General features: G+C 44.5%; 20 non-coding genes across 20 annotated transcripts; 14 read left to right on the top strand and 6 right to left on the bottom strand.

The window, feature by feature from the left end:
* The first annotated feature begins 4,834 nt into the window (after positions 1-4,834).
* On the top strand, positions 4,835-4,948 carry LOC132146108 (U5 spliceosomal RNA). Its single transcript, XR_009434855.1, has one exon. It is a non-coding gene; the product is annotated as a U5 spliceosomal RNA (small nuclear RNA).
* A 293-nt stretch (positions 4,949-5,241) lies between these two features.
* trnag-ucc (transfer RNA glycine (anticodon UCC)) lies at positions 5,242-5,313 on the top strand. The gene has a single exon. It is a non-coding gene; the product is annotated as a tRNA-Gly (tRNA).
* A 966-nt stretch (positions 5,314-6,279) lies between these two features.
* On the top strand, positions 6,280-6,395 carry LOC132145866 (U5 spliceosomal RNA). Its single transcript, XR_009434627.1, has one exon. It is a non-coding gene; the product is annotated as a U5 spliceosomal RNA (small nuclear RNA).
* A 293-nt stretch (positions 6,396-6,688) lies between these two features.
* On the top strand, positions 6,689-6,760 carry trnag-ucc (transfer RNA glycine (anticodon UCC)). The gene has a single exon. It is a non-coding gene; the product is annotated as a tRNA-Gly (tRNA).
* A 103-nt stretch (positions 6,761-6,863) lies between these two features.
* trnad-guc (transfer RNA aspartic acid (anticodon GUC)) lies at positions 6,864-6,935 on the bottom strand. The gene has a single exon. It is a non-coding gene; the product is annotated as a tRNA-Asp (tRNA).
* Positions 6,936-8,012: 1,077 nt separating this feature from the next.
* LOC132145834 (U5 spliceosomal RNA) lies at positions 8,013-8,127 on the top strand. The gene has a single exon (XR_009434597.1). It is a non-coding gene; the product is annotated as a U5 spliceosomal RNA (small nuclear RNA).
* Positions 8,128-16,782: 8,655 nt separating this feature from the next.
* Positions 16,783-16,897, top strand: LOC132145835 (U5 spliceosomal RNA). Its single transcript, XR_009434598.1, has one exon. It is a non-coding gene; the product is annotated as a U5 spliceosomal RNA (small nuclear RNA).
* Positions 16,898-17,190: 293 nt separating this feature from the next.
* Positions 17,191-17,262, top strand: trnag-ucc (transfer RNA glycine (anticodon UCC)). The gene has a single exon. It is a non-coding gene; the product is annotated as a tRNA-Gly (tRNA).
* A 103-nt stretch (positions 17,263-17,365) lies between these two features.
* On the bottom strand, positions 17,366-17,437 carry trnad-guc (transfer RNA aspartic acid (anticodon GUC)). Its single transcript has one exon. It is a non-coding gene; the product is annotated as a tRNA-Asp (tRNA).
* Positions 17,438-18,502: 1,065 nt separating this feature from the next.
* On the top strand, positions 18,503-18,617 carry LOC132146014 (U5 spliceosomal RNA). The gene has a single exon (XR_009434766.1). It is a non-coding gene; the product is annotated as a U5 spliceosomal RNA (small nuclear RNA).
* A 467-nt stretch (positions 18,618-19,084) lies between these two features.
* Positions 19,085-19,156, bottom strand: trnad-guc (transfer RNA aspartic acid (anticodon GUC)). Its single transcript has one exon. It is a non-coding gene; the product is annotated as a tRNA-Asp (tRNA).
* A 1,083-nt stretch (positions 19,157-20,239) lies between these two features.
* On the top strand, positions 20,240-20,354 carry LOC132145836 (U5 spliceosomal RNA). The gene has a single exon (XR_009434599.1). It is a non-coding gene; the product is annotated as a U5 spliceosomal RNA (small nuclear RNA).
* A 293-nt stretch (positions 20,355-20,647) lies between these two features.
* trnag-ucc (transfer RNA glycine (anticodon UCC)) lies at positions 20,648-20,719 on the top strand. Its single transcript has one exon. It is a non-coding gene; the product is annotated as a tRNA-Gly (tRNA).
* Positions 20,720-20,822: 103 nt separating this feature from the next.
* On the bottom strand, positions 20,823-20,894 carry trnad-guc (transfer RNA aspartic acid (anticodon GUC)). Its single transcript has one exon. It is a non-coding gene; the product is annotated as a tRNA-Asp (tRNA).
* Positions 20,895-21,962: 1,068 nt separating this feature from the next.
* On the top strand, positions 21,963-22,077 carry LOC132145837 (U5 spliceosomal RNA). The gene has a single exon (XR_009434600.1). It is a non-coding gene; the product is annotated as a U5 spliceosomal RNA (small nuclear RNA).
* Positions 22,078-22,370: 293 nt separating this feature from the next.
* On the top strand, positions 22,371-22,442 carry trnag-ucc (transfer RNA glycine (anticodon UCC)). The gene has a single exon. It is a non-coding gene; the product is annotated as a tRNA-Gly (tRNA).
* Positions 22,443-22,545: 103 nt separating this feature from the next.
* On the bottom strand, positions 22,546-22,617 carry trnad-guc (transfer RNA aspartic acid (anticodon GUC)). The gene has a single exon. It is a non-coding gene; the product is annotated as a tRNA-Asp (tRNA).
* Positions 22,618-23,677: 1,060 nt separating this feature from the next.
* Positions 23,678-23,792, top strand: LOC132145884 (U5 spliceosomal RNA). Its single transcript, XR_009434644.1, has one exon. It is a non-coding gene; the product is annotated as a U5 spliceosomal RNA (small nuclear RNA).
* Positions 23,793-24,085: 293 nt separating this feature from the next.
* trnag-ucc (transfer RNA glycine (anticodon UCC)) lies at positions 24,086-24,157 on the top strand. The gene has a single exon. It is a non-coding gene; the product is annotated as a tRNA-Gly (tRNA).
* Positions 24,158-24,260: 103 nt separating this feature from the next.
* On the bottom strand, positions 24,261-24,332 carry trnad-guc (transfer RNA aspartic acid (anticodon GUC)). Its single transcript has one exon. It is a non-coding gene; the product is annotated as a tRNA-Asp (tRNA).
* Positions 24,333-24,449: the final 117 nt, after the last annotated feature.

Here is a 24,449-nt window from a genome sequence, read left to right on the forward strand (position 1 = left end):
CCACATCTTTATTTTTATTATATCTGTTGCTGTTGTTTAATAACCTATGATTATTTTATGTATATTTATTTAATTATTATATATTTTTGTTTTTTCTTTTAATTTTTATAAGTATATTACTTTACTATAAATAAAATGAAAAACTTACTTTTTTGTGAGTTTTAGTTATATTTCATATATATGGGTTTTCTGTACAGTTATACACATATAAATAGACGTATCTTTATAAATAAAGGCCTGAAACATTATCAAAGTGTTCTTTTTAATTATTCACATTTTTCTATATTAAAAATAACTATTCCCTATTATAATGTATATGTTTCTTAAGATCTTTGCACATTTTGTACACCATACAAAAGAACAATTATTACAAGATTTATTTTTATCTTTGTTCACAAAGTTCATCTATTATATGTTAATCGTACTTAAAGTGTACCTAGATGAAAAAACGAATACAAACTCATTTTATGGTATTTGTGGCCGAGACGGGATTCGAACCTCTAATTCTGTGTATTTTTTTCGTCCCGCCTCCCTGGAATTTCCTTCGTTGCTATTGGCTAGTTAGCGCTCTACACCTATCCGCGACTGGCCTCCGCGTGACAGGCGGAGATACTGTCCACTATACTAACGAGGAGCTGCGCATGCTGCCGTTTCTCCCCCAACCGACGCTACTGCACCGACATAACTGAACAATGCATGGCTTTTTCTGACGCTGACACAGCCCTAGCACCGTCAAATTCCGGATGGACCCATCATTAGCTAAAGTCGCATAACATTTGGAACACTACCCATTGCAGGGGTCATTGTTTGGACTCTTTTTTTTTTTTTTTTTTTAATTGCGCGTTAAACAAAAAGGATTGTGTCAATGCAACTGAACAACATTAATTAGGAACACAGTGCGTCAATAAAGCAAAATGACAGTTAAAGGCATTTCGTCATTGAAATCGGTGATGTCATCATTCAGCTAAGTTCAGTTTAAATAGTATCTGTGCAATAATTTGCAATCAAGTCAACGATATCGCTGTACATGAAGTGTCCCCAGCTATGCCTGCCAGAGGCGACAGAGGCAAGGAACCAAAACTCGATCGATGAAAAAATGGAGAAAAAACTCGGTGAGAAACCAGGCTCAGTCGGGGAGACAGTTCTCCTCTGGTCAGAAGAAACCAGCAAATCAGCTCCAGGCTGCAGAAAAGTCAGACTGTGCAGAAGAATCATCTGTTTCCTGTGGTCTTGTCCTGGTGGTCGTCTGAGACAAGGTCTTTACAGGGGATCTGTATCTGGGGCTCATCTAGTTGTCCCCGTCTCCGCTGTGTTTCAGGGCCATAGAGGTCCTTTCTAGGTGTTGATCCACCATCTTGTCTGGATACTGACTGGATCCGGGTGACTGAAGCGGCCCACTGATCTGGATACAGACTGGATCTGGTGGCTATGGTGACCTCGGAATAAGGGATTTCTTTAAAAGACTCTTTTATTCATATAAGATTTTCTCCAACTTTTCAGATGGAGGCATGAGAAAGAGATTGCCTTGACTGGGCTTGTGGTTATTGGTGGACCGAGGACAGAGCTACATCAAAATGCAATAGCAGAATCAATTTGGCCGTCCGCCAACACGCTGCAGGAGGGCGTGCCACTGGTCATCGTCTGTATTTGCACTCTCTGCGTTTGCGCTGTCAGCACTTAGTGTTTATTTAGCTGGCATGGGAAGGCAGCACTTTCTTGTACGTGACGGGATGCAAACTCTGGAAGGCTCTCTTTAGTAACGGGTCCAAACAAAGATCTCATCAGCTCCTCTAGCCCTATCGGCGACTCGTGCACTTCGAGCCTTCTTAGTGACGGCGCAATTGGCTGACCTAGTTGGTGGTATAGTGGTGAGCATAGCTACCTTCCAAGCAGTTGACCCGGGTTCGATTCCCGGCCAACGCATGTCCTTTGGCTCGGGCTGTTGTCGAAGCAGAACTCCTTCTGTGACCTTTGGCTCCTCCCAAAACTTTTGGATGGATCGTTCGGAAGCCGAAAAGAGCTAGCTCTCCCCGTCGGGGAATCGAACCAAGGTCTTCCGCGTGACAGGCGGAGATACTGTCCACTATACTAACAAGGAGCTGCGCATGCTGCCGTTTCTCCCCCAACCGACGCTACTGCACCGACATAACTGAACAATGCATGGCTTTTTCTGACGCTGACACAGCCCTAGCACCGTCAAATTCCGGATGGACCCATCATTAGCTAAAGTCGCATAACATTTGGAACACTACCCGTTGCAGGGGTCATTGTTTGGACTTTTTTTAATTGCGCTTTAAACAAAAAGGATTGTGTCAATGCAACTGAACAACATTAATTAGGAACACAGTGAGTCAATAAAGCAAAATGACAGTTAAAGGCATTTCGTCATTGAAATCGATGATGTCATCATTCAGCTAAGTTCAGTTTAAATAGTATCTGTGCAATAATTTGCAATCAAGTCAATGATATCACTGTACATGAAGTGTCCCCAGCTATGCCTGCCAGAGGCGACAGAGGCAAGGAACCAAAACTCGATCGGTGAAAAAATGGAGAAAAAACCCGGTGAGAAACCAGGCTCAGTCGGGGAGACAGTTCTCCTCTAGTCAGAAGAAACCAGCAAATCAGCTCCAGGCTGCAGAAAAGTCAGACTGTGCAGAAGAATCTTCTGTTTCCTGTGGTCTTGTCCTTGTGGTCGTCTAAGACAAGGTCTTTACAGGGGATCTGTATCTGGGGCTCATCTAGTTGTCCCGGTCTCCGCTGTGTTTCAGGGCCATAGAGGTCCTTTCTAGGTGTTGATCCACCATCTTGTCTGGATACTGACTGGATCTGGGTGACTGAAGCGGCCCACTGATCTGGATACAGAATAGATCTGGTGGCTACGGTGACCTCGGAATAAGGGATTTCTTTAAAAGACTCTTTTATTCATACAAGATTTTCTCCAACTTTTCAGATGGAGGCATGAGAAAGAGATTGCCTTGATTTGGCTTGTGGTTATTGGTGGACCGAGGACAGAGCTACATCAAAATGCAATAGCAGAATCAATTTGGCCGTCCGCCAACACGCTGCAGGAGGGCGTGCCACTGGTCATCGTCTGTATTTGCACTCTCTGCTTTTGCGCTGTCAGCACTTAGTGTTTATGTAGCTGGCATGGGAAGGCAGCACTTTCTTGTACGTGACGGGATGCAAACTCTGGAAGGCTCTCTTTAGTGACGGGTCCAAACAAAGATCTCATCAGCACCTCTAGCCCTATCGGCGACTCGTGCACTTCGAGCCTTCTTAACGACGGCGCAAGTGCTTGACTGCTGACTGCGTTTGTGGTATAGTGGTGAGCATAGCTGCCTTCCAAGCAGTTGACCCGGGTTCGATTCCTGGCCAACGCATGTCCTTTGGCTCGGGCTGATGTCGAAGCAGAACTCCTTCTGTGACCTGTGGCTCCTCCCAAAGCTTTTGGATGGATCGTTCAGAAGCCGAAAAGAGCTAGCTCTCCCCGTCGGGGAATCGAACCCCGGTCTTCCGCGTGACAGGCGGAGATACTGTCCACTATACTAACGATGAGCTGCCTTCCAAGCAGTTGACCCGGGTTCGATTCCCGGCCAACGCATGTCCTTTGGCTCGGGCTGATGTCGAAGCAGAACTCCTTCTGTGAACTGTGGCTCCTCCCAAAACTTTTGGATGGATCATTCGGAAGCCGAAAAGAGCTAGCTCTCCCCGTCGGGGAAACGAACCCCGGTCTTCCGCGTGACAGGCGGAGATACTGTCCACTATACTAATGAGGAGCTGCGCATGATGCCGTTTCTCCCCCAACCAACGCTACTGCACCGACATAACTGAACAATGCATGGCTTTTTCTGACGCTGACACAGCCCTAGCACCGTCAAATTCCGGATGGACCCATCATTAGCTAAAGTCGCATAACATTTGGAACACTACCCGTTGCAGGGGTCATTGTTTGGACTTTTTTTAATTGCGCTTTAAACAAAAAGGATTGTGTCAATGCAACTGAACAACATTAATTAGGAACACAGTGAGTCTATAAAGCAAAATGACAGTTAAAGGCATTTCGTCATTGAAATCGGTGATGTCATCATTCAGCTAAGTTCAGTTTAAATAGTATCTGTGCAATAATTTGCAATCAAGTCAACGATATAGCTGTACATGAAGTGTCCCCAGCTATGCCTGCCAGAGGCGACAGAGGCAAGGAACCAAAACTCGATCGGTGAAAAAATGGAGAAAAAACCCGGTGAGAAACCAGGCTCAGTCGGGGAGACAGTTCTCCTCTGGTCAGAAGAAACCAGCAAATCAGTTCCAGGCTGCAGAAAAGTCCGACTGTGCAGAAGAATCATCTGTTTCCTGTGGTCTTGTCCTGGTGGTCGTCTGAGACAAGGTCTTTACAGGGGATCTGTATCTGGGGCTCATCTAGTTGTCCCGGTCTCCGCTGTGTTTCAGGGCCATAGAGGTCCTTTCTAGGTGTTGATCAACCATCTTGTCTGGATACTGACTGGATCCGGGTGACTGAAGCGGCCCACTGATCTGGATACAGACTGGATCTGGTGGCTACGGTGACCTCGGAATAAGGGATTTCTTTAAAAGACTCTTTTATTCATATAAGATTTTCTCCAACTTTTCAGATGGAGGCATGAGAAAGAGATTGCCTTGATTGGGCTTGTGGTTATTGGTGGACGGAGGGGACTTTTGTGAGTTTTACTCCTCCCTTTTGGAGTGGGGGGGGGGGGCTGACGAAACGCATGTGGGCAGGCGTCGTCACCCTTGATGACCCTTGGCGAGCGTAGTGGTTTACCAGAGGCAGCGCACAGGCCCGAGGGGTCGTAGACACAGCTCGAGTTTCTCTTCATTGTCGCATAAATCTTTCGCCTTTTACTAAAGATCCCGTGGAGGGGAACTTTTGCGAGTGTCCTGTATTTTTGGGTGCTCTGCTCACAGCAGAGCTACATCGAAATGTCAAGAGCAGAATCAATTTGGCCGTCCGCCAACACGCTGCAGGAGGGCGTGTCACTGGTCATCGTCTGTATTTGCACTCTCTGCGTTTGCGCTCTCAGCACTTAGTGTTTATTTAGCTGGCATGGGAAGGCAGCACTTTCTTGTACGTGACGGGATGCAAATTCTGGAAGGCTCTCTTTAGTGACGTGTCCAAACAAAGATCTCATCAGCTCCTCTAGCCCTATCGGCGACTCGTGCACTTCGAGCCTTCTTAGCGACGGCGCAAGTGGCTGACTGCTGACTGCGTTGGTGGTATAGTGGTGAGCATAGCTGCCTTCCAAGCAGTTGACCCGGGTTCGATTCCCGGCCAACGCATCTCCTTTGGCTCGGGCTGATGTCGAAGCAGAACTCCTTCTGTGACCTGTGGCTCCTCCCAAAACTTTTGGATGGATCATTCGGAAGCCGAAAAGAGCTAGCTCTCCCCGTCGGGGAATCGAAACCCGGTCTTCCGCGTGACAGGCGGAGATACTGTCCACTATACTAACGAGGAGCTGCGCATGCTGCCGTTTCTCCCCCAACCGACGCTATTGCACCCACATAACTGAACAATGCATGGCTTTTTCTGACGCTGACACAGCCCTAGCACCGTCAAATTCCGGTTGGACCCATCATTAGCTAAAGTCGCATAACATTTGAAACACTACCCATTGCAGGGGTCATTGTTTGGACTCTTTTTTTTTTTTTTTTTTTAATTGCGCGTTAAACAAAAAGGATTGTGTCAATGCAACTGAACAACATTAATTAGGAACACAGTGCTTCAATAAAGCAAAATGACAGTCAAAGGCATTTCGTCATTGAAATCGGTGATGTCATCATTCAGCTAAGTTCAGTTTAAATAGTATCTGTGCAAGTATCTGGGGCTCATCTAGTTGTCCCGGTCTCCGCTGTGTTTCAGGGCCATAGAGGTCCTTTCTAGGTGTTGATCAACCATCTTGTCTGGATACTGACTGGATCCGGGTGACTGAAGCGGCCCACTGATCTGGATACAGACTGGATCTGGTGGCTACGGTGACCTCGGAATAAGGGATTTCTTTAAAAGACTCTTTTATTCATATAAGATTTTCTCCAACTTTTCAGATGGAGGCATGAGAAAGAGATTGCCTTGATTGGGCTTGTGGTTATTGGTGGACCGAGGGGACTTTTGTGAGTTTTACTCCTCCCTTTTGGAGTGGGGGGGGGGGCTGACGAAACGCATGTGGGCAGGCGTCGTCACCCTTGATGACCCTTGGCGAGCGTAGTGGTTTACCAGAGGCAGCGCACAGGCCCGAGGGGTCGTAGACACAGCTCCAGTTTCTCTTCATTGTCGCATAAATCTTTCGCCTTTTACTAAAGATTTCCGTGGAGGGGAACTTTTGCGAGTGACCTGTATTTTTGGGTGCTCTGCTCACAGCAGAGCTACATCGAAATGTCAAGAGCAAAATCAATTTGGCCGTCCGCCAACACGCTGCAGGAGGGTGTGCCACTGGTCATCGTCTGTATTTGCACTCTCTGCGTTTGCGCTGTCAGCACTTAGTGTTTATTTAGCTGGCATGGGAAGGCAGCACTTTCTTGTACGTGACGGGATGCAAATTCTGGAAGGCTCTCTTTAGTGACGGGTCCAAACAAAGATCTCATCAGCTCCTCTAGCCCTATCGGCGACTCGTGCACTTCGAGCCTTCTTAGCGACGGCGCAAGTGGCTGACTGCTGACTGCGTTGGTGGTATAGTGGTGAGCATAGCTGCCTTCCAAGCAGTTGACCCGGGTTCGATTCCCGGCCAACGCATGTCCTTTGGCTCGGGCTGATGTCGACGCAGAACTCCTTCTGTGACCTGTGGCTCCTCCCAAATCTTTTGGATGGATTGTTTGGAAGCCGAAAAGAGCTAGCTCTCCCCGTCGGGGAATCGAACCCCGGTCTTCCGCGTGACAGGCGGAGATACTGTCCACTATACTAACGAGGAGCTGCGCATGCTGCCGTTTCTCCCCCAACCGACGCTACTGCACCGACATAACTGAACAATGCATGGCTTTTTCTGACGCTGACACAGCCCTAGCACCGTCAAATTCCGGATGGACCCATCATTAGCTAAAGTCGCATAACATTTGGAACACTACCCGTTGCAGGGGTCATTGTTTGGATGCTTTTTTTTTTTTTTTTTTTTTTTAAATTGCGCTTTAAACAAAAAGGATTGTGTCAATGCAACTGAACAACATTAATTAGGAACACAGTGCGTCAATAAAGCAAAATGACAGTTAAAGGCATTTCGTCATTGAAATCGGTGATGTCATCATTCAGCTAAGTTCAGTTTAAATAGTATCTGTGCAATAATTTGCAATCAAGTCAACGATATCGCTGTACATGAAGTGTCCCCAGCTATGCCTGCCAGAGGCGACAGAGGCAAGGAACCAAAACTCGATCGGTGAAAAAATGGAGAAAAAACCCGGTGAGAAACCAGTCTCAGTCGGGGAGACAGTTCTCCTCTGGTCAGAAGAAACCAGCAAATCAGTTCCAGGCTGCAGAAAAGTCAGACTGTGCAGAAGAATCATCTGTTTCCTGTGGTCTTGTCCTGGTGGTCGTCTGAGACAAGGTCTTTACAGGGGATCTGTATCTTGGGCTCATCTAGTTGTCCCGGTCTCCGCTGTGTTTCAGGGCCATAGAGGTCCTTTCTAGGTGTTGATCAACCATCTTGTCTGGATACTGACTGGATCCGGGTGACTGAAGCGGCCCACTGATCTGGATACAGACTGGATCTGGTGGCTACCGTGACCTCGGAATAAGGGACTTCTTTAAAAGACTCTTTTATTCATATAAGATTTTCTCCAACTTTTCAGATGGAGGCATGAGAAAGAGATTGCCTTGATTGGGCTTGTGGTTTTTGGTGGACCGAGGGGACTTTTGTGAGTTTTACTCCTCCCTTTTGGAGTGGGGGGGGGGGGCTGACGAAACGCATGTGGGCAGGCGTCGTCACCCTTGATGACCCTTGGCGAGCGTAGTGGTTTACCAGGGGAAGCGCACAGGCCCGAGGGGTCGTAGACACAGCTCGAGTTTCTCTTCATTGTCGCATAAATCTTTCGCCTTTTACTAAAGATTTCCGTGGAGGGGAACTTTTGCGAGTGACCTGTATTTTTGGGTGCTCTGCTCACAGCAGAGCTACATTGAAATGTCAAGAGCAGAATCAATTTGGCCGTCCGCCAACACGCTGCAGGAGGGCGTGCCACTGGTCATCGTCTGTATTTGCACTCTCTGCGTTTGCGCTGTCAGCACTTAGTTTTTATTTAGCTGGCATGGGAAGGCAGCACTTTCTTGTACGTGACGGGATGCAAATTCTGGAAGGCTCTCTTTAGTGACGGGTCCAAACAAAGATCTCATCAGCTCCTCTAGCCCTATCGGCGACTCGTGCACTTCGAGCCTTCTTAGCGACGGCGCAAGTGGCTGACTGCTGACTGCGTTGGTGGTATAGTGGTGGCTTACGGCCATACCAACCTGAGCACCTGTGATTGTTGGTACATTCCAGGAAGTAAGAGGTGGCAGTAGGGAGAAAAAGGCTCTCCCATGTGTTTGTTTTGGTTTGTTTTATATTATATTGGATTTAGTTAAATATATATTTTTTTTCTTGGTTTGTTTTATTACTTTATTTTTTAGGGCCCTGAGCAGAATTTACTGCTTAGGGCCAAAGGAGCTTTAAAGCTCTTAAAAGTTTGATTATGGAGGAACAACATGGCGATGGCAAAGAAATGGCTGAGGAAAAAAGCAACAGTAAAGAACTTCAAAAAGATACTGGAGAAAGAATAAAGCAAAGAAAATCAACAGAGACAAGTGAGGTGAGAAGACAAAGGAATGAGATGAAAGACAATGAACAACAAAAGTATTACTCAAAGGAGGCAACAGTAATTGTTAATACTACAGAAGTAAGAGATCGAAGGGTGGAGGATGTGATAAAAGCGTTGATTGAAAAAGTTGGACTGAGTAAAGTGTTAGCGGTAAGACCAAGATTAAATAATGAGTATGAGGTAACAGTAACGGATGAAGAAGCATGTGAAGTTTTAAAGGATGGACTAACAGTAAAAGGAATTGTGTGTGAAGTGAGGAATCTTCAAGAGAGAGAGTGTGTTGTTTCATTCATGCACTTACCAGCTTATGTAACGGATGAAGAAATAACGGCAAAATTGAGAACATGGGGAGTTAAAGTTACATCTGCAATAAGAAGAAGGTACTATCCAGACACTACAATCACAGATGGAACAAGATATGTCCGTGTAAAATTCCCTAAGGAGGTGTTATCACTGCCTTACAGCACGAGATTTGATACTGCAGAGGGAGTGCAATATTTTAGGATCATACATGATCATCAAATGAAGATCTGTAGATTGTGTATGAAACCGGGACACATTTTGAAGGACTGTCCAGACTTTAGCTGTTGAGATTGTGGTGAAAAGGGACATTTTTCAAGGGAATGTGATGCTGTAAGATGCCCGGAGTGTCGTAAAGTACTGGTGAAATGTGAATGCTGGATTGAAGAGGATACTGAAACAGATAAAGAATATGAGCAAGTAGATGAAATGGAGAAATCACAGAATGTGGACGACGAAAAGGAGGATGAACAAACAGAACAGACTGAGGAAGAAGAAGAGAATCAAATAGGAGAAGATGCAGAGGAGGAACAGAAGTACTGTGAAATAGAAAGAGAGCAAGAGGAAGAAGGACATGGAATACAAACGGAAATCTTGAAACAAACTAGAGAGGAGGAAAAGGAAAGGCAGGAAATGCAAATGATAGAGAAAGCAACACAAGGAAGAAAAGAAGACAACAAAAATGACTGGGAAAAGGTTACAATAACAAGAAGAAGACAACTAAAGGTAAAACCAAATTTAGAGAATGTACAAAAGAGACATATAATTAAAAAAAAAGAACTGAAAGAGAAAGTATTTAAAATAAGAGACTATGGTGAGAATAGTTTTGAGGTATTAATGCAGTTGGGAAAAGTTGATGAATGTTTAGAATAATATGTACTTTGCTATGTATTATGTTTTTGAAAATTGCAACACTTAATGTAAGAGGGTTACTAGAAAAAGGGAAATTTGAAAAGTTGAAACTTTTGTGTAGTAGATCAAATGTTTTAGTGGTTCAAGAAACAAATTGGAGGGATGAATTAATGGAAAGTTTTATAAAAAAATGGAAAGGTGATATATTTTATAGTAATGGTGATGGGAGGCTAGGTAGGGGAGTAGCATTTTTAATTAAAAAGGGTGTGTGTGAAAAAGCACAAGTGGTTTATGATGATATGCAAGGAAAGTGTTTGATAGTGAAAATGATGGAGGGAGAGACAAGTATAATTCTGTGTAATATTCATGCACCTGTGGTAGAAAAAGAAAAGGTGTTATTTTTTAAGAAACTAAAAGATATTATTGTGAAATGGGAGAACATTTTAATTATGGGGGATTTTAACACTACGTTTAGCAAGATGGATATTGCAGATGGGATGGTTTTTAAATCTGATAGTGGAAGGAAGGAATTAAAAAGTCTAATGGAAGAAAATAACTTAGTGGATGTATGGAGAGAAAGAAACGAGGGGATACGAGAATTCTCAAGGCAACAGGTGGTGAAGAATTTTATATGCAGAAGTAGAATAGATTTCTTGATTAGTTATAGGGAAATGTTGAAGTTAATAGATACTATATATTATAAGGAAATAATGTTAAGTGATCATAAAGTTGTATGTATACAAGTTGATATGAATGATTTTAAAAGAGGGCCTGGAATATGGATGTTAAACACTGAGATTTTAAAAGATGAGAATTTTAAGGAACAAATAGAGGTATTAATAAAGAAGGAAAAAGGAAATCAGATGAATAAGGATGAAAAGAGAATTTGGTGGGATAAATTAAAATATGACATTGGAAAATGTGCAAGAGAACATAGTAAAATAATACAGAAAATTAAAAAAAGAAAAGAAAAAGAAATAAGAATAGAATTAAGAGATGAGCTGAGTAAAGAGGTTGTCAATTTACAGAAAACCGTAATGTTGGAGGAAAAAATAAAGGATATAGAAGAAAAAAAATATAAAGGAGCAATGATAAGAAGTAAAGCAAAATACTTAGTGGAAGGTGAAAAATGTACAAGGTTCTTTTTTAATATGGAAAAAAACAGACAGAGAGCAGGAATGATTAAAGAATTAATAGGAAAAGGAGGAGGAAAGGTAAAAGAAAAAGAAGAAGTTTTAAAAGAAATAAAAGATTATTATGAAAATTTGTTTAAAAGGGAAGGAGTGGGTAGAGAAGAAATTGAATTTTTGGTAGGGAAAATCAAAATAAAGAAAGATAATGGTGATAAAAATTTATGTGAAAGGGGAATTGAAAAAGAAGAAATAGATGAAGCAATCATGCAGTTAAATAATGGTAAAAGTCCAGGAAAAGATGGTCTTCCAAGTGAATTTTATAAGGTTTTTAGAAATGTAATGACACCAATTTTAAAAGATGTGTATGATGAAATTTTTAAAAAGGAAGAAACCAGTTATTTTATGGGGATAGGATTAGTAAAATTAATTTATAAAAGAAAAGGGGACATTGCAGATCTAAAAAATTATAGACCAATAACTATGTTAAATACAGATTTTAAAATATTATCAAAGATTTTAGCTAACAGATTGAAGAAAATTTTACCAAATATAATACGAACAAACCAGGCATATGCAATACCAGGAAGAGATATTACAGATACTATTAGTAGTATAAGAGATGTTGTAAGTTACATGATCTCTGAAAAAAAAAGTGGATATGTAATAAGTCTTGATTTAGAAAAGGCTTTTGATCGTGTCGAACATGAGTATTTGTTTAGAATTTTACAACAGTTTGGTTTTGGTGAAAATTTTATTAAGTGGTTGAAGATTTTATATAAAGATTCCAAAAGTCAAGTAAAGTGCAATGGATTTTTAACAGAGACCTTTAAATTAACTAGATCTATTAGACAAGGTTGTCCATTATCAGCTTTGCTGTACAGTTTAGTGGCAGAGGCATTAGGGTTGGCAATAACGGAAGAGAAAGAAATTAGAGGAATAAACACAGAAGAAAATAGAGAGTTGCAGAAAGTATATCAATATGCGGATGATACGACTATAATAGTGCAAGATGTGGCTAGTGTAGTTAAAGCAATGGACATAATAGAAAAATACTGTAAAGGTTCTGGAGCTAAGATAAATCAACAAAAAACGGTTATTATGAGTATAGGAAAAATTTAAAAAATTCAAAAATGTTATCCTTTTAAAGAAGAAGAGAGTTTGAAGATTTTGGGTGTGAGGATTGGGAAAAATGAGAAAATGGTGAGAGATTTGATGTGGGATGAAGTGGTGGGTGAAATGGAAAGAGTGTTAAATTATTGGAAACAAAGGGAATTAACTTTAAGAGGGAAGGTTTTGGTTATAAATGCATTAATGATGGCAAAAATGTGGTATGTTTTGGGTGTGATACCCATGCCTATGGGAATTAGTAAAAGATGTTTTAAATTTTCTCTGGGGCTCTAAGCCATCAAGGATTTCTTATAATACATTAATAGGGGCCATAGAAGAAGGTGGGTTAGGGCTGCAAGATCCAGAATTAAAAAAACAGAGCTTTAGAGTCAAAACGGTGAAAACATTTTTAAATGAAGAGAATAAGGCTGAATGGAAAATTCTTATGAGAATGTTTTTAAATAAATGCGGACATATGAAAATAGGAACTGATATTCTGTGGATGAAATTAAAACCTACAATGATAACAGGAATACCGGAGTTTTATAAAGAAGTTTTAGAAGCTTGGACAGAATTTTTACCCAATGTATGTATTAAACCTATAAGGAGATTGGAGTTTTTAACGCAGCCATTGTTTCTGAATGAGAATATTGTATATAGAGGAAAATAATTATTTTTTAAACATTGGATTAATGCTGGATTTAAAACAATAAGGGATATTTTGTATGAAGTGAGGGAAGGTTTTTTTACCTTTGCAAGCAATTTATGATGAAGTGAAAAATAATGAAAATTATGTTAATAAGAATGTTTTAAAAAAAGCAATATGATAAAATAAAAGAGGCAATTCCAAAGGAATGGTTAGTAAACATAGAAAAACAAGGACAAGACAGTGAAGATGATAAAATGAAGGTTTTCTTAAAAGCAAAAGGAGAAAAGGAGCCTTTTCATGTGAGTCATCTTAGGACTTTTTATGTTTTGTTTAGAAATAGTGTTTTTAAGAAACCAGCTGGAAATACATTTTGGAAAAAAGTTTTTATAGACCTTGAGGAAGAAGTTCTGTGGACAAATTTGAGAAAATGGCATATTGATGTTAAAATGGAGAACCTGGATTTTTATATAAGGCATAATATAATTTTTTCTGAAGAGAAGTTGTATAAATGTGGAATGACTGGGGATGCATTGTGTAAAGTCTGTTGTGAAAAAAATGAAGGAATTTTGCATATGTTTTTATCATGTAAAGAACTGATCATTTTCAGAGACAAAATGAAAAATGTGATTAAGAGTTTGTTAGGAGATAAAATGGATGTAATAGAAGATGAAGAGAGTTGGAATTGTATATTTTTATTTGGAATGAATGAGAAATCTGATAATCAAAATGTGATAAATTTGTTTTTAATTGTAGCTAGATATGCGATATGGTGTAGGAGAAATATAGCAAGAGACAAAAACAAAAAACTGGGATTATGGATTTATTTTAAGAAAAAACTGGAAGATTATATACGAACACTAGAAAGTTATTTTAAAGCAGAAGGTACAATTTATGTATTTGATAAACTCATTCTAAACAACAATCCTTATGTTTTGAAAACACTGAATGGACTGGAAATTAATTTGTAGTTTTTTTTTTTTTTTTTTTTCTTCAGTCGAAAAGGATTATGTTTGCTTAGAAACTTTAATGTAACCTTAAATGAATGTCTGCATTTAATTTTATGAAAGAGAGGTTTCTATAACAAGAATGATTTAAAATTTTGAAATATTTTATGTATTTTTTCTTTTTGTACTGAAAAAAATTTTTAATAAAAAAAAAAAAAAAAAAAAAGCATAGCTGCCTTCCAAGCAGTTGACCCGGGTTCGATTCCCGGCCAACGCATGTCCTTTGGCTCGGGCTGATGTCGAAGCAGAACTCCTTCTGTGACCTGTGGCTCCTCCCAAAACTTTTGGATGGATTGTTTGGAAGCCGAAAAGAGCTAGCTCTCCCTGTCGGGGAATCGAACCCCGGTCTTCCGCGTGACAGGCGGAGATACTGTCCACTATACTAACGAGGAGCTGCGCATGCTGCGGTTTCTCCCCCAACAGACACTACTACACTGACATAACTGAACAATGCATGGCTTTTTCTGATGCTGACACAGCCCTAGCACAAATTCCGGATGGACCCATCATTAGCTAAAGTCGCATAACATTTGGAACACTACCCGTTGCAGGGGTCATTGTTTGGACTCTTTTTTTTTTTTTTTTAATTGCACTTTAAACAAAAATGATTGTGTCAATGCAACTGAACAACATTAATTAGGAACACAGTGCGTCAATAAAGCAAAATGACAGTTAAAGGCATTTCGTCATTGAAATCGATGATGTCATCATTCAGCTAAGTTCAGTTTAAATAGTATCTGTGCAATAATTTGCAATCAAGTCAACAATATCGCTGTACATGAAGTGTCCCCAGCTATGCCTTCCAGAGGCGACAGAGGCAAGGAACCAAAACTCGATCGGTGAAAAAATGGAGAAAAAACCCGGTGAGAAACCAGGCTCAGTCGGGTAGACAGTTCTCCTCTAGTCAGAAGAAACCAGCAAATCAGCTCCAGGCAGCAGAAAAGTCAGACTGTGCAGAAGAATCATCTGTTTCCTGTGGTCTTGTCCTGGTGGTCGTCTGAGACAAGGTCTTTACAGGGGATCTGTATCTGGGGCTCATCTAGTTGTCCCCGTCTCCGCTGTGTTTCAGGGCCATAAAGGTCCTTTCTAGGTGTTGATCCACCATCTTGTCTGGATACTGACTGGATCCGGGTGACTGAAGCGGCCCACTGATCTGGATACAGACTGGATCTGGTGGCTACGGTGACCTTGGAATAAGGGATTTCTTTAAAAGACTCTTTTATTCATATAAGATTTTCTCCAACTTTTCAGATGGAGGTATGAGAAAGAGATTGCCTTGATTGGGCTTGTGGTTATTGGTGGACCGAGGACAGAGCTACATCAAAATGCAATAGCAGAATCAATTTGGCCGTCCGCCAACACGCTGCAGGAGGGCGTGCCACTGGTCATCGTCTGTATTTGCACTCTCTGCGTTTGCGCTGTCAGCACTTAGTGTTTATTTAGCTGGCATGGGAAGGCAGCACTTTCTTGAACGTGACGGGATGCAAACTCTGGAAGGCTCTCTTTAGTAACGGGTCCAAACAAAGATCTCATCAGCTCCTCTAGCCCTATCGGCGACTCGTGCACTTCGAGCCTTCTTAGTGACGGCACAATTGGCTGACTGCGTTGGTGGTATAGTGGTGAGCATAGCTACCTTCCAAGCAGTTGACCCGGGTTCGATTCCCGGCCAACGCATGTCCTTTGGCTCGGGCTGATGTCGAAGCAGAACTCCTTCTGTGACCTGTGGCTCCTCCCAAAACTTTTGGATGGATCATCCGGAAGCCGAAAAGAGCTAGCTCTCCCCGTCGGGGAATCGAACCCCGGTCTTCCGCGTGACAGGCGGAGATACTGTCCACTATAATAACGAGGAGCTGCGCATGCTGCCGTTTCTCCCCCAACCGACGCTACTGCACCGACATAACTGAACAATGCATGGCTTTTTCTGACGCTGACACAGCCCTAGCACCGTCAAATTCCGGATGGACCCATCATTAGCTAAAGTCGCATAACATTTGGAACACTACCCGTTGCAGGGCTCATTGTTTGGACTCTTTTTTTTTTTTTTTTTTTTTTTAAATTGCGCTTTAAACAAAAAGGATTGTGTCAATGCAACTGAACAACATTTATTCGGAACACAGTGCGTCAATAAAGCAAAATGACAGTTAAAGGCATTTCGTCATTGAAATCGGTGATGTCATCATTCAGCTAAGTTCAGTTTAAATAGTATCTGTGCAATAATTTGCAATCAAGTCAACGATATCGCTGTACATGAAGTGTCCCCAGCTATGCCTGCCAGAGGCGACAGAGGCAAGGAACCAAAACTCGATCGGTGAAAAAATGGAGAAAAAACCCGGTGAGAAACCAGGCTCAGTCGGGGAGACAGTTCTCCTCTGGTCAGAATAAACCAGCAAATCAGTTCCAGGCTGCAGAAAAGTCAGACTGTGCAGAAGAATCATCTGTTTCCTGTGGTCTTGTCCTGGTGGTCGTCTGAGACAAGGTCTTTACAGGGGATCTGTATCTGGGGCTCATCTAGTTGTCCCGGTCTCCGCTGTGTTTCAGGGCCATAGAGGTCCTTTCTAGGTGTTGATCAACCATCTTGTCTGGATACTGACTGGATCCGGGTGACTGAAGCGGCCCACTGATCTGGATACAGACTGGATCTGGTGGCTACGGTGACCTCGGAATAAGGGATTTCTTTAAAAGACTCTTTTATTCATATAAGATTTTCTCCAACTTTTCAGATGGAGGCATGAGAAAGAGATTGCCTTGATTGGGCTTGTGGTTTTTGGTGGACCGAGGGGACTTTTGTGTGTTTTACTCCTCCCTTTTGGAGTGGGGGGGGGGGGGGGGGGCTGACGAAACGCATGTGGGCAGGCATCGTCAGCCTTGATGACCCTTGGCGAGCATAGTGGTTTACCAGGGGCAGGGCACAGGCCCGAGGGGTCGTAGACACAGCTCGAGTTTCTCTTCATTGTCGCATAAATCTTTCGCCTTTTACTAAAGATTTCCGTGGAGGGGAACTTTTGCGAGTGACCTGTATTTTTGGGTGCTCTGCTCACAGCAGAGCTACATCGAAATGTCAAGAGCAGAATCAATTTGGCCGTCCACCAACACGCTGCAGGAGGGCGTGCCACTGTTCATCGTCTGTATTTGCACTCTCTGCGTTTGCGCTGTCAGCACTTAGTGTTTATTTAGCTGGCATGGGAAGGCAGCACTTTCTTGTACGTGACGGGATGCAAATTCTGGAAGGCTCTCTTTAGTGACGGGTCCAAACAAAGATCTCATCAGCTCCTCTAGCCCTATCGGCGACTCGTGCACTTCGAGCCTTCTTAGCGACGGCGCAAGTGGCTGACTGCTGACTGCGTTGGTGGTATAGTGGTGAGCATAGCTGCCTTCCAAGCAGTTGACCCGGGTTCGATTCCCGGCCAACGCATGTCCTTTGGCTCCGGCTGATGTCGAAGCAGAACTCCTTCTGTGACCTGTGGCTCCTCCCAAAACTTTTGGATGGATCATTCGGAAGCCGAAAAGAGCTAGCTCTCCCCGTCGGGGAATCGAACCCCGGTCTTCCGCGTGACAGGCGGAGATACTGTCCACTATACTAACGAGGAGCTGCGCATGATGCCGTTTCTCCCCCAACCGACGCTACTGCACCGACATAACTGAACAATGCATGGCTTTTTCTGACGCTGACACAGCCCTAGCACCGTCAAATTCCGGATGGACCCATCATTAGCTAAAGTCGCATAACATTTGGAACACTACCCGTTGCAGGGGTCATTGTTTGGACTCTTTTTTTTTTTTTTTAATTGCGCTTCAAACAAAAAGGATTGTGTCAATGCAACTGAACAACATTAATTAGGAACACAGTGCGTCAATAAAGCAAAATGACAGTTAAAGGCATTTCGTCATTGAAATCGGTGATGTCATCATTCAGCTAAGTTCAGTTTAAATAGTATCTGTGCAATAATTTGCAATCAAGTCAACGATATCGCTGTACATGAAGTGTCCCCAGCTATGCCTGCCAGAGGCGACAGAGGCAAGGAACCAAAACTCGATCGGTGAAAAAATGGAGAAAAAACCCGGTGAGAAACCAGGCTCAGTCGGGGAGACAGTTCTCCTCTGGTCAGAAGAAACCAGCAAATCAGTTCCAGGCTGCAGAAAAGTCAGACTGTGCAGAAGAATCATCTGTTTCCTGTGGTCTTGTCCTGGTGGTCGTCTGAGACAAGGTCTTTACAGGCGATCTGTATCTCGGGCTCATCTAGTTGTCCCGGTCTCCGCTGTGTTTCAGGGCCATAGAGGTCCTTTCTAGGTGTTGATCAACCATCTTGTCTGGATACTGACTGGATCCGGGTGACTGAAGCGACCCACTGATCTGGATACAGACTGGATCTGGTGGCTACGGTGACCTCGGAATAAGGGATTTCTTTAAAAGACTCTTTTATTCATATAAGATTTTCTCCAAATTTTCAGATGGAGGCATGAGAAAGAGATTGCCTTGATTGGGCTTGTGGTTATTGGTGGACCGAGGGGACTTTTGTGAGTTTTACTCCTCCCTTTTGGAGTCGGGGGGGGCTGACGAAACGCATGTGGGCAGGCGTCGTCACCCTTGATGACCCTTGGCGAGCGTAGTGGTTTACCAGGGGCAGCGCACAGGCCCGAGGGGTCGTAGACACAGCTCGAGTTTCTCTTCATTGTCGCATAAATCTTTTGCCTTTTACTAAAGATTACCGTGGAGGGGAACTTTTGCGAGTGACCTGTATTTTTGGGTGCTCTGCTCACAGCAGAGCTACATCGAAATGTCAAGAGCAGAATCAATTTGGCCGTCCGCCAACACGCTGCAGGAGGGCGTGCCACTGGTCATCGTCTGTATTTGCACTCTCTGCGTTTGCGCTGTCAGCACTTAGTGTTTATTTAGCTGGCATGGGAAGGCAGCACTTTCTTGTACGTGACGGGATGCAAATTCTGGAAGGCTCTCTTTAGTGACGGGTCCAAACAAAGATCTCATCAGCTCCTCTAGCCCTATCGGCGACTCGTGCACTTCGAGCCTTCTTAGCGACGGCGCAAGTGGCTGACTGCTGACTGTGTTGGTGGTATAGTGGTGAGCATAGCTGCCTTCCAAGCAGTTGACCCGGGTTCGATTCCCGGCCAACGCATGTCCTTTGGCTCGGGCTGATGTCGAAGCAGAACTCCTTCTGTGACCTGTGGTCCTCCCAAAACTTTTGGATGGATCATTCGGAAGCCGAAAAGAGCTAGCTCTCCCCATCGGGGAATCGAACCCCGGTCTTCCGCGTGACAGGCGGAGATACTGTCCACTATACTAACGAGGAGCTGCGCATGATGCCGTTTCTCCCCCAACCGACGCTACTGCACCGACATAACTGAACAATGCATGGCTTTTTCTGACGCTGACACAGCCCTAGCACCGTCAAATTCCGGATGGACCCATCATTAGCTAAAGTCGCATAACATTTGGAACACTACCCGTTGCAGGGCTCATTGTTTGGACTCTTTTTATTTTTTATTTTTTTTTTAAATTGCGCTTTAAACAAAAAGGATTGTGTCAATGCAACTGAACAACATTAATTCGGAACACAGTGCGTCAATAAAGCAAAATGACAGTTAAAGGCATTTCGTCATTGAAATCGGTGATGTCATCATTCAGCTAAGTTCAGTTTAAATAGTATCTGTGCAATAATTTGCAATCAAGTCAACGATATCGCTGTACATGAAGTGTCCCCAGCTATGCCTGCCAGAGGCGACAGAGGCAAGGAACCAAAACTCGATCGGTGAAAAAATGGAGAAAAAACCCGGTGAGAAACCAGGCTCAGTCGGGGAGACAGTTCTCCTCTGGTCAGAAGAAACCAGCAAATCAGTTCCAGGCTGCAGAAAAGTCAGACTGTGCAGAAGAATCATCTGTTTCCTGTGGTCTTGTCCTGGTGGTCGTCTGAGACAAGGTCTTTACAGGGGATCTGTATCTGGGGCTCATCTAGTTGTCCCGGTCTCCGCTGTGTTTCAGGGCCATAGAGGTCCTTTCTAGGTGTTGATCAACCATCTTGTCTGGATACTGACTGGATCCGGGTGACTGAAGCGGCCCACTGATCTGGATACAGACTGGATCTGGTGGCTACGGTGACCTCGGAATAAGGGATTTCTTTAAAAGACTCTTTTATTCATATAAGATTTTCTCCAACTTTTCAGATGGAGGCATGAGAAAGAGATTGCCTTGATTGGGCTTGTGGTTTTTGGTGGACCGAGGGGACTTTTGTGTGTTTTACTCCTCCCTTTTGGAGTGGGGGGGGGGGGGGGGGGCTGACGAAACGCATGTGGGCAGGCATCGTCAGCCTTGATGACCCTTGGCGAGCATAGTGGTTTACCAGGGGCAGGGCACAGGCCCGAGGGGTCGTAGACACAGCTCGAGTTTCTCTTCATTGTCGCATAAATCTTTCGCCTTTTACTAAAGATTTCCGTGGAGGGGAACTTTTGCGAGTGACCTGTATTTTTGGGTGCTCTGCTCACAGCAGAGCTACATCGAAATGTCAAGAGCAGAATCAATTTGGCCGTCCACCAACACGCTGCAGGAGGGCGTGCCACTGTTCATCGTCTGTATTTGCACTCTCTGCGTTTGCGCTGTCAGCACTTAGTGTTTATTTAGCTGGCATGGGAAGGCAGCACTTTCTTGTACGTGACGGGATGCAAATTCTGGAAGGCTCTCTTTAGTGACGGGTCCAAACAAAGATCTCATCAGCTCCTCTAGCCCTATCGGCGACTCGTGCACTTCGAGCCTTCTTAGCGACGGCGCAAGTGGCTGACTGCTGACTGCGTTGGTGGTATAGTGGTGAGCATAGCTGCCTTCCAAGCAGTTGACCCGGGTTCGATTCCCGGCCAACGCATGTCCTTTGGCTCCGGCTGATGTCGACGCAGAACTCCTTCTGTGACCTGTGGCTCCTCCCAAAACTTTTGGATGGATCATTCGGAAGCCGAAAAGAGCTAGCTCTCCCCGTCGGGGAATCGAACCCCGGTCTTCCGCGTGACAGGCGGAGATACTGTCCACTATACTAACGAGGAGCTGCGCATGATGCCGTTTCTCCCCCAACCGACGCTACTGCACCGACATAACTGAACAATGCATGGCTTTTTCTGACGCTGACACAGCCCTAGCACCGTCAAATTCCGGATGGACCCATCATTAGCTAAAGTCGCATAACATTTGGAACACTACCCGTTGCAGGGGTCATTGTTTGGACTCTTTTTTTTTTTTTTTTAATTGCGCTTTAAACAAAAAGGATTGTGTCAATGCAACTGAACAACATTAATTAGGAACACAGTGCGTCAATAAAGCAAAATGACAGTTAAAGGCATTTCGTCATTGAAATCGGTGATGTCATCATTCAGCTAAGTTCAGTTTAAATAGTATCTGTGCAATAATTTGCAATCAAGTCAACGATATCGCTGTACATGAAGTGTCCCCAGCTATGCCTGCCAGAGGCGACAGAGGCAAGGAACCAAAACTCGATCGGTGAAAAAATGGAGAAAAAACCCGGTGAGAAACCAGGCTCAGTCGGGGAGACAGTTCTCCTCTTGTCAGAAGAAACCAGCAAATCAGTTCCAGGCTGCAGAAAAGTCAGACTGTGCAGAAGAATCATCTGTTTCCTGTGGTCTTGTCCTGGTGGTCGTCTGAGACAAGGTCTTTACAGGGGATCTGTATCTGGGGCTCATCTAGTTGTCCTGGTCTCCGCTGTGTTTCAGGGCCATAGAGGTCCTTTCTAGGTGTTGATCAACCATCTTGTCTGGATACTGACTGGATCCGGGTGACTGAAGCGGCCCACTGATCTGGATACAGACTGGATCTGGTGGCTACGGTGACCTCGGAATAAGGGATTTCTTTAAAAGACTCTTTTATTCATATAAGATTTTCTCCAACTTTTCAGATGGAGGCATGAGAAAGAGATTGCCTTGATTGGGCTTGTGGTTTTTGGTGGACCGAGGGGACTTTTGTGTGTTTTACTCCTCCCTTTTGGAGTGGGGGGGGGGGCTGACGAAACGCATGTGGGCAGGCATCGTCACCCTTGATGACCCTTGGCGAGCGTAGTGGTTTACCAGGGGCAGGGCACAGGCCCGAGGGGTCGTAGACACAGCTCGAGTTTCTCTTCATTGTCGCATAAATCTTTCGCCTTTTACTAAAGATTTCCGTGGAGGGGAACTTTTGCGAGTGACCTGTATTTTTGGGTGCTCTGCTCACAGCAGAGCTACATCGAAATGTCAAGAGCAGAATCAATTTGGCCGTCCGCCAACACGCTGCAGGAGGGCGTGCCACTGTTCATCGTCTGTATTTGCACTCTCTGCGTTTGCGCTGTCAGCACTTAGTGTTTATTTAGCTGGCATGGGAAGGCAGCACTTTCTTGTACGTGACGGGATGCAAATTCTGGAAGGCTCTCTTTAGTGACGGGTCCAAACAAAGATCTCATCAGCCCCTCTAGCCCTATCGGCGACTCGTGCACTTCGAGCCTTCTTAGCGACGGCGCAAGTGGCTGATTGCTGACTGCGTTGGTGGTATAGTGGTGAGCATAGCTGCCTTCCAAGCAGTTGACCCGGGTTCGATTCCCGGCCAACGCATGTCCTTTGGCTCGGGCTGATGTCGAAGCAGAACTCCTTCTGTGACCTGTGGCTCCTCCCAAAACTTTTGGATGGATCATTCGGAAGCCGAAAAGAGCTAGCTCTCCCCGTCGGGGAATTGAACCCCGGTCTTCCGCGTGACAGGCGGAGATACTGTCCACTATACTAACGAGGAGCTGCGCATGATGCCGTTTCTCCCCCAACCGACGCTACTGCACCGACATAACTGAACAATGCATGGCTTTTTCTGACGCTGACACAGCCCTAGCACCGTCAAATTCCGGATGGACCCATCATTAGCTAAAGTCGCATAACATTTGGAACACTACCCGTTGCAGGGGTCATTGTTTGGACTCTTTTTTTTTTTTTTTTAATTGCGCTTTAAACAAAAAGGATTGTGTCAATGCAACTGAACAACATTAATTAGGAACACAGTGCGTCAATAAAGCAAAATGACAGTTAAAGGCATTTCGTCATTGAAATCGGTGATGTCATCATTCAGCTAAGTTCAGTTTAAATAGTATCTGTGCAATAATTTGCAATCAAGTCAACGATATCGCTGTACATGAAGTGTCCCCAGCTATGCCTGCCAGAGGCGACAGAGGCAAGGAACCAAAACTCGATCGGTGAAAAAATGGAGAAAAAACCCGGTAAGAAACCAGGCTCAGTCGGGGAGACAGTTCTCCTCTGGTCAGAAGAAACCAGCTCCAGGCTGCAGAAAAGTCAGACTGTGCAGAAGAATCATCTGTTTCCTGTGGTCTTGTCCTGGTGGTCGTCTGAGACAAGGTCTTTACAGGGGATCTGTATCTGGGGCTCATCTAGTTGTCCCGGTCTCCGCTGTGTTTCAGGGCCATAGAGGTCCTTTCTAGGTGTTGATCAACCATCTTGTCTGGATACTGACTGGATCCGGGTGACTGAAGCGGCCCACTGATCTGGATACAGACTGGATCTGGTGGCTACGGTGACCTCGGAATAAGGGATTTCTTTAAAAGACTCTTTTATTCATATAAGATTTTCTCCAACTTTTCAGATGGAGGCATGAGAAAGAGATTGCCTTGATTGGGCTTGTGGTTTTTGGTGGACCGAGGGGACTTTTGTGTGTTTTACTCCTCCCTTTTGGAGTGGGGGGGGGGGCTGACGAAACGCATGTGGGCAGGCATCGTCACCCTTGATGACCCTTGGCGAGCGTAGTGGTTTACCAGGCGCAGGGCACAGGCCCGAGGGGTCGTAGACACAGCTCGAGTTTCTTTTCATTGTCGCATAAATCTTTCGCCTTTTACTAAAGATTTCCGTGGAGGGGAACTTTTGCGAGTGACCTGTATTTTTGGGTGCTCTGCTCACAGCAGAGCTACATCGAAATGTCAAGAGCAGAATCAATTTGGCCGTCCGCCAACACGCTGCAGGAGGGCGTGCCACTGTTCATCGTCTGTATTTGCACTCTCTGCGTTTGCGCTGTCAGCACTTAGTGTTTATTTAGCTGGCATGGGAAGGCAGCACTTTCTTGTACGTGACGGGATGCAAATTCTGGAAGGCTCTCTTTAGTGACGGGTCCAAACAAAGATCTCATCAGCTCCTCTAGCCCTATCGGCGACTCGTGCACTTCGAGCCTTCTTAGCGACGGCGCAAGTGGCTGACTGCTGACTGCGTTGGTGGTATAGTGGTGAGCATAGCTGCCTTCCAAGCAGTTGACCCGGGTTCGATTCCCGGCCAACGCATGACCTTTGGCTCGGGCTGACGTCGAAGCAGAACTCCTTCTGTGACCTGTGGCTCCTCCCAAAACTTTTGGATGGATCATTCGGAAGCCGAAAAGAGCTAGCTCTCCCCGTCGGGGAATCGAACCCCGGTCTTCCGCGTGACAGGCGGAGATACTGTCCACTATACTAACGAGGAGCTGCGCATGATGCCGTTTCTCCCCCAACCGACGCTACTGCACCGACATAACTGAACAATGCATGGCTTTTTCTGACGCTGACACAGCCCTAGCACCGTCAAATTCCGGATGGACCC

Source organism: Carassius carassius, chromosome 8 (assembly GCF_963082965.1).
Source record: "Carassius carassius chromosome 8, fCarCar2.1, whole genome shotgun sequence".
In the NCBI taxonomy this organism is placed as follows: Eukaryota; Metazoa; Chordata; class Actinopteri; order Cypriniformes; family Cyprinidae; genus Carassius; species Carassius carassius.